The sequence below is a fragment of the Rhinoderma darwinii genome, chromosome 3 (assembly GCF_050947455.1).
Source record: "Rhinoderma darwinii isolate aRhiDar2 chromosome 3, aRhiDar2.hap1, whole genome shotgun sequence".
In the NCBI taxonomy this organism is placed as follows: Eukaryota; Metazoa; Chordata; class Amphibia; order Anura; family Rhinodermatidae; genus Rhinoderma; species Rhinoderma darwinii.
In genome coordinates, this window is record NC_134689.1 from 231,462,809 (window position 1) to 231,469,449 (window position 6,641).

Here is a 6,641-nt window from a genome sequence, read left to right on the forward strand (position 1 = left end):
AAAAAATAAAAAACAACACGCAGATATTGGACTATGCGTAATGAATAACTTTAGAAACTCAGTCATTATTGTCCTCCTAAACAGCGTTTCTAAAGTTCCTGGTTGGAAAATCAGATACATGACTGTTTGACCACTGAATAAGTTACTGTATATCAATACTAGTGGGTTCTGGAGTTACGGTCACCGTGTACATCGGTCCTATGCACACTACTATAAGTCCATGTAAAGAAAATCTGATCTTACATATGCAGAAACTTTATTTTATAGCCATGTTAGTAAGCTATATGTCTGCAATGTTTAGTGACGCAAAAGGGTTGGTGGAAAATACAGGTGAAAACTCACAACCTGGCTGTAAGACCAGAAAAACAAAAAGGGCTATTCATAGGGTTTCAACACCTTGATAACTATGCCCATGTATCGCTATCTTAAAAATATTCAGTGGTGCCAGCTAACATAGATGGGGTCAATGTTGTCCATTTAAAGGTTGATATAGGAACCTAGTTGATGAATGAATGTATGTTTGATCATCTATAGTTTAATAAATGAGCTCAAGTAACTTAAATGGATCAATAAATCGATCCCAGAAAAATAAATTAAAATAAACATGTGAGTACAAAAAAAACCAAATTAGCAAAGGCGGATTCAGAATGGATTAGCTAATTGTTTGAACTGTGGCAGAGGAACCCTTGGACCCAGTCAGGCATTAGGATATGAGTGTGATTGCTTCCTCCGCACCTACTATACCTACACGCCTGAATGGATCACATTTAAAGTGTTCGTTTTAGAATTAGAAAGCATTCCGTTATATATAGATAATAGATAAATAATCTTAAAAAAATGATATTCTATATTTTGGGTTTATTTACCTTCTTATTTAAAAAAAAACATTCATGTCTGTATACTTGAAAATAACCCAATTGTCAATAGTAGCAGTTGCTACTATTTGCACAAAATAAGTTATTTTCCTAACAAGAAAAGAAGAGACGATTGTGCACATGAGAGACCATTGGAAAATGATTTTCTCCATTCGAGCTTTTGCTTGTAATCTTTCTCCAGATAATGTTCTATTCTAAGAAAGCGACATTCAGTTTCTTAAATGTTCTTTTCCATCCAAGCAAATGGTGTTTATTCAACATACAGTATAAAAGCCGAGTATAAGAGGCTGACTTCACAAGTCTTCATGTTCTGCGTTCTTTCATGTTCACAGTTTTGTTTGCTTTAATGCTGTTTTGTATTATTTTAAGCGGTACAATATAGCTGATTCTACTTTTAAAAGTTTAACATATTAGGACATCTTCACTAAATCCTCTAGCCGTGAGCATCCTTTTACTAGCTTGTTCTCCATTATACTTTATGACTGCCTTATTCCATCCACAGGTTTGTGTCTTTGTTCCTTTGATTCTTTATCCTTTCAATATGGATTAGCCATTTAATGGCTCATAATGCACCGTATGTTAGCATCGTCAAATGAAAGATGCGGTGTCCAAAATGTACAAAAAGTTCTCCTTTTGATTTATATCAATAAAGCCCTTTAGACCCCTTTACATGTTCAATGAGAGTGCAAGTCCCTCCTAAAGCCCCACGGACAAAGCAGCAGGAGTGTTGTCTGTCTCAGCGGGCTGCACAGAAATGAATCCTGGCTGCTTGTCCGCAGTCGTACCTTACATGAGGAGCAGCTTTTAATCAGCCTCTTACCATCCTCAATGAGACTCAACAGGGCTCTGTAATGGAGGGGTTTCTGCTAGCAGTCCTTCATTCTCCCTATTATTGAAGAGGCTCAAAGTATAGCAAAATGGACAAACAGAGAAGTGGGCACATTGCATTTGTGTCTAAAAATGGAAGGTGTGCTTTACCTGGACTGGTGAATGCTAAAGTGGTTAAAGTCATCGACCTCTGTCATCTGCTAGAACTTTAGTTATCCCTTGAATATTAAAACCTAACTTTTATATTATTGAATTTTATTTTATTTTTAATATTTATCGAAACACATATAATGCTATATCTTAAATCTTCTCCAGTACAATTGTGATTATGGGAACTCTGGCCGAAGCGGAAGCAGCATCTGTTTATGTCTCATTCTATGGAGAGGGGATGCATCCATAATGAATTATATATGTATTTTATATATATGAATAGGAAGCATGCAACCCAACTGTGCTACCTGGGGCTGTCATGAGGCTGAAGATCAGTGTTTGGAAACTAAATTGCACCAGAATAAATCAGAGCACTATATAATATACTACCCAAAAAAAAACTTTTGTTATTTTTTGCTCTTTCTGTACAATGCTTAAAAATTTGAATTGTTGCCATAGAAACAAATCAAAATACATCTTTCATTCTCTAAGCCGCTCTGTAAAATTAACTCTTGTTGGTTGGAGTTGGCACTTTTGATACATGATGTTCATTATCTCCATTCAACAACAGGTAATTAAGGGAATGGGCGGATAGCAGTACCATGAAAGGTTATCAAACTTGGGGCGATTCAGTTTAGAAAAAAGACGGCTAAGGGGAGATCTAATTACAATGTACAAATATATGAATGGACAGTACAGAGATCTTTCATAGATCTTTTTACACCTAGACCTGTAACAAGGACAAGGGGGCATCCTTTACGTCTAGAGTAAAAGAGGTTTCACCATCATCACAGACGAGGATTCTTTACTGTGAGAGCAGTGAGACTGTGGAACTCTCTGCCACAGGATGTTGTGATGGTCAGTTCATTAAACAAAGTTCAAGAGGACTTTCTTGAAAAATATAATACTACAAGTTATGAGTACTAGATTCTGGAGATGGGAAATTGATCCAGGGTTGATGCATCAACCTCATGAGGCTTTTACCTTCCTCTGGATTAACATGGTAGGATTATAGGTTGAACTTGATGGACCTTTGTCTTTTTCAACCTTATCAACTATGTAACTATGTAACAGTGTAGATCATACAGAACTTGGTAAAAAGGATAACTGTAAAAATATAAATGCAGCATGGGCTCATCAGATCTGGTTAAAATTTTTTACAGTAGATCAACCTATCCTACACATATTGCTATATCTAAATACATTTCTATTTCTTATTTCTAACATGGATTACTCCTTTCTCAAACATGAACTGTCAGTGTCTCCTTTAGTGTCAAAGAGCTGAATTCAAGGAACCTTGCCTGGAGCATACCATAGCAGATTTGACAGAATATTCCCTATGAGGTAGGATAAACTAGCTGACAAGTCAAAAAGTAGAACATAAAGTTACAGAGAGCATAAAAGATACAAATAACAAGCCCAAGAGATTAACACCCCATATGAGACGTGAAACAGTTTAATTACGTATGGTTAGTAAACTAGTCAAGCCGGTGGCATATTTCATTAATGCCTCAATAAGTAAAATAAGTTATGGTGGACATACAGTGAAGGAAATAAGTATTTGATCCCTTGCTGATTTTGTAAGTTTGCCCACTGTCAAAGTCATGAACAGTCTAGAATTTTTAGGCTAGGTTAGTTTTACCAGTGAGAGATAGATTATATAAAAAAATAAAATAAATCACATAGTCAAAATTATATATATTTATTTGCATTGTGCACAGAGAAATAAGTAATTGATCCCCTACCAACCATTAAGAGTTCAGCCTCCTCCAGACCAGCTGTCTTAAATGGTCACCTGTATAAAAGACTCCTGTCCACAGACTCAATTAATCAGTCTGACTCTAACATCTACAACATGGGCAAGACCAAAGAGCTTTCTAAGGATGTCAGGGACAAGATCATAGACCTGCACAAGGCTGGAATGGGCTACAGAACCATAAGTAAGACGCTGGGTGAGAAGGAGACAACTGTTGGTGCAATAGTAAGAAAATGGAAGACATACAAAATGACTGTCAATCGACATCGATCTGGGGCTCCATGCAAAATCTCACCTCGTGGGGTATCCTTGATCCTGAGGAAGGTGAGAGCTGAGCTGAGCCGATAACTACACGGGGGGAACTTGTTAATGATCTCAAGGCAGCTGGGACCACAGTCACCAAGAAAACCATTGGTAACACATTACGCCGTAATGGATTAAAATCCTGCAGTGCCCACAAGGTCCCCCTGCTCAAGAAGGCATATGTACAGGCACGTCTGAAGCTTGCAAATGAACATCTGGATGATTCTGAGAGTGATTGGGAGATGGTGCTGTGGTCAGATGAGACTAAAATTTAGCTCTTTGGCATTAACTCAACTCGCCGTGTTTGGAGGAAAAGAAATGCTGCCTATGACCCAAAGAACACCATCCCCACTGTCAAGCATGGAGGTGGAAACATTATGTTTTGGGGGTGTTTCTCTGCTAAGGGCACAGGACTACTTCACCGCATCAAAGGGAGAATGGATGGAGCCATGTACCGTCAAATACTGAGTGACAACCTCCTTCCCTCCACCAGGACATTAAAAATGGCTCGTGGCTGGGACTTCCAGCACGACAATGACCTGAAACATACAGCCAAGGCAACAAAGGAGTGGCTCAAAAAGAAGCACATTAAGGTAATGGAGTGGCCTAGCCAGTCTCCAGACCTTAATCCCATCGAAAACTTATGGAGGGAGCTGAAGATCCGAGTTGCCAAGCGACAGCCTCGAAATCTTAATGATTTACAGATGATCTGCAAAGAGGAGTGGGCCAAAATTCCATCTAACATGTGTGCAAACCTCATCATCAACTACAAAAAACGTCTGACTGCTGTGCTTGCCAACAAGGGTTTTGCCACCAAGTATTAAGTCTTGTTTGCCAAAGGGATCAAATACTTATTTCTCTGTGCACAAAGCAAATAAATATATATAATTTTGACTATGTGATTTTCTTTTTTTTTTTTAATATAATCAATCTCTCACTGGTAAAATTATCCTAGCCTAAAAATTCTAGACTGTTCATGTCTTCGACAGTGGGCAAACGTACAAAATCAGCAAGGGATCAAATACTTATTTCCTTCACTGTATATACAAAACTACTCTATAGTAATTCTGTTCAGGAAGATTAAAAACTGTAGCTCTAACTAGGGCCTGTACTCTTCAAAACGTAATCGGAAATTGATTGTGTAGCCATTTTTTTTTATTCTTGCTATAGCAAATATGTTCTTCTTATACATTTAACTTATATTCTAGGTACAGTGGCTACCCATTCCCTATTTAGACACTGCAGATTTATAATAAGGTCATATGAGATGTACTTTGGGCAAAGCTACAAGAGTTAACAGATGCTGAGAAATGGAAATGTATTACTGTCTTTGTCAATGTACTACATGGCGTGGTGTTCATGGTGATAAATGTGCTGATTTACAATTCACTGTTTTGCTGGAAATTCCACCAACATATGTCTACAGATTATAGACAAAATAAAGTTTGACAATTTGCTATTAGGGTGATAGTGATTTTTACTCAAATCTAACTGGAAATCACAGACCACATCAATAATTATTTGTATTGTGTAAATAATTGCATCCATATAATGGACCTCATCTGACCTGTTAAAAATAAGTTGTGGTGTGTAATGAGTTACACACTGGGCAAGCTACGACACGGGTATAGCTAAGGGGGTTTGGCGGTCATGTGCCCTGGGTGCTGGGTGCCAGAAGTCATGTCAACCAACCACTGCTGAAGGAAAGCCTAGCTAACTCAAATAGAGAAGATCCCCAGGAGCATAGTGGAGGTTTATTGTTTTTGCTCTGGGAATCATTTTTTCCAATCATAGCAAAACATCTGATTGCATGAATGGGCAGCTCATAAATTGTGATGATAGTAAATTATTACCATAATAATAAGATTATGGAAAACAATTAAATAAAAAAAAAACACAGAAGAACATAATTTTTAAGGGGTGCCTCTATTGCTACAAACTGTCATCTATAAAACGAGATCTGTTACCATGAAATCAGAAAAACATAAGAAAACATTCTGAAAGTTACAATAAACATCCATATAAATGTGCCTAAAGCCCATACATCAGTTTATATTAACACTAGATATGATCTGTGATGAAACAGATTGGTTCTTTATGTTGCTGTTACTTTTTTGAATCCATTTGAAAACAATCACTTTCAATTTTTTACAATTTATATTTCTAGGTATCACCCAAGTTAGAAAACCAAGATGATAACAATCCAATTTTACCAGCGTATGTTTTGTTCTCCAATATAACTTTTCTTTCTTTAGCTGTAACAGACCTCTCACAAACATTATTACCCATCCATTTTCTCTTCCCTAAACACAGTGGGAAGTCTGCAGGTTTCTATAACAACAGCACTTAGATCTCATCGCCCCTTTTAATGATAGACAGGTGCCAACATCAGTGGATAATAAAAAGGGAAAAATTAGATTGGCAGTACATTCATTGCCATAATGAACAACAGTTATATTTTAAAGAGTGGTAGTGTGGCATAACACTGGTGGTATCTAACAGGCTCAGCAGGATCATTTTATCACCTAAATCATCTGTCACGGGTAGTGTTTTACAAGCACATCTCTATGTTTAACCCTGTTTGAAGAATGGCTATCAATTGATATATTTCATATCAAACTGATGTTTGAACATATTCTGTTTTTACTTTACCCATGTGCACCCTTTTATATGTTGCTAGATGTTTGCTTTATTCCCCGAATATTATAGGCTTCATACATTTTTACTAT

At 37.1% G+C, this 6,641-nt stretch overlaps 1 protein-coding gene across 1 annotated transcript in view; it reads right to left on the reverse strand.

The window, feature by feature from the left end:
• Window positions 1-6,641, reverse strand: part of PLXNA4 (plexin A4) — a 715,975-nt gene that overhangs the window by 189,181 nt on the left and 520,153 nt on the right. The gene's annotated exons all lie outside the window — the stretch shown is intronic.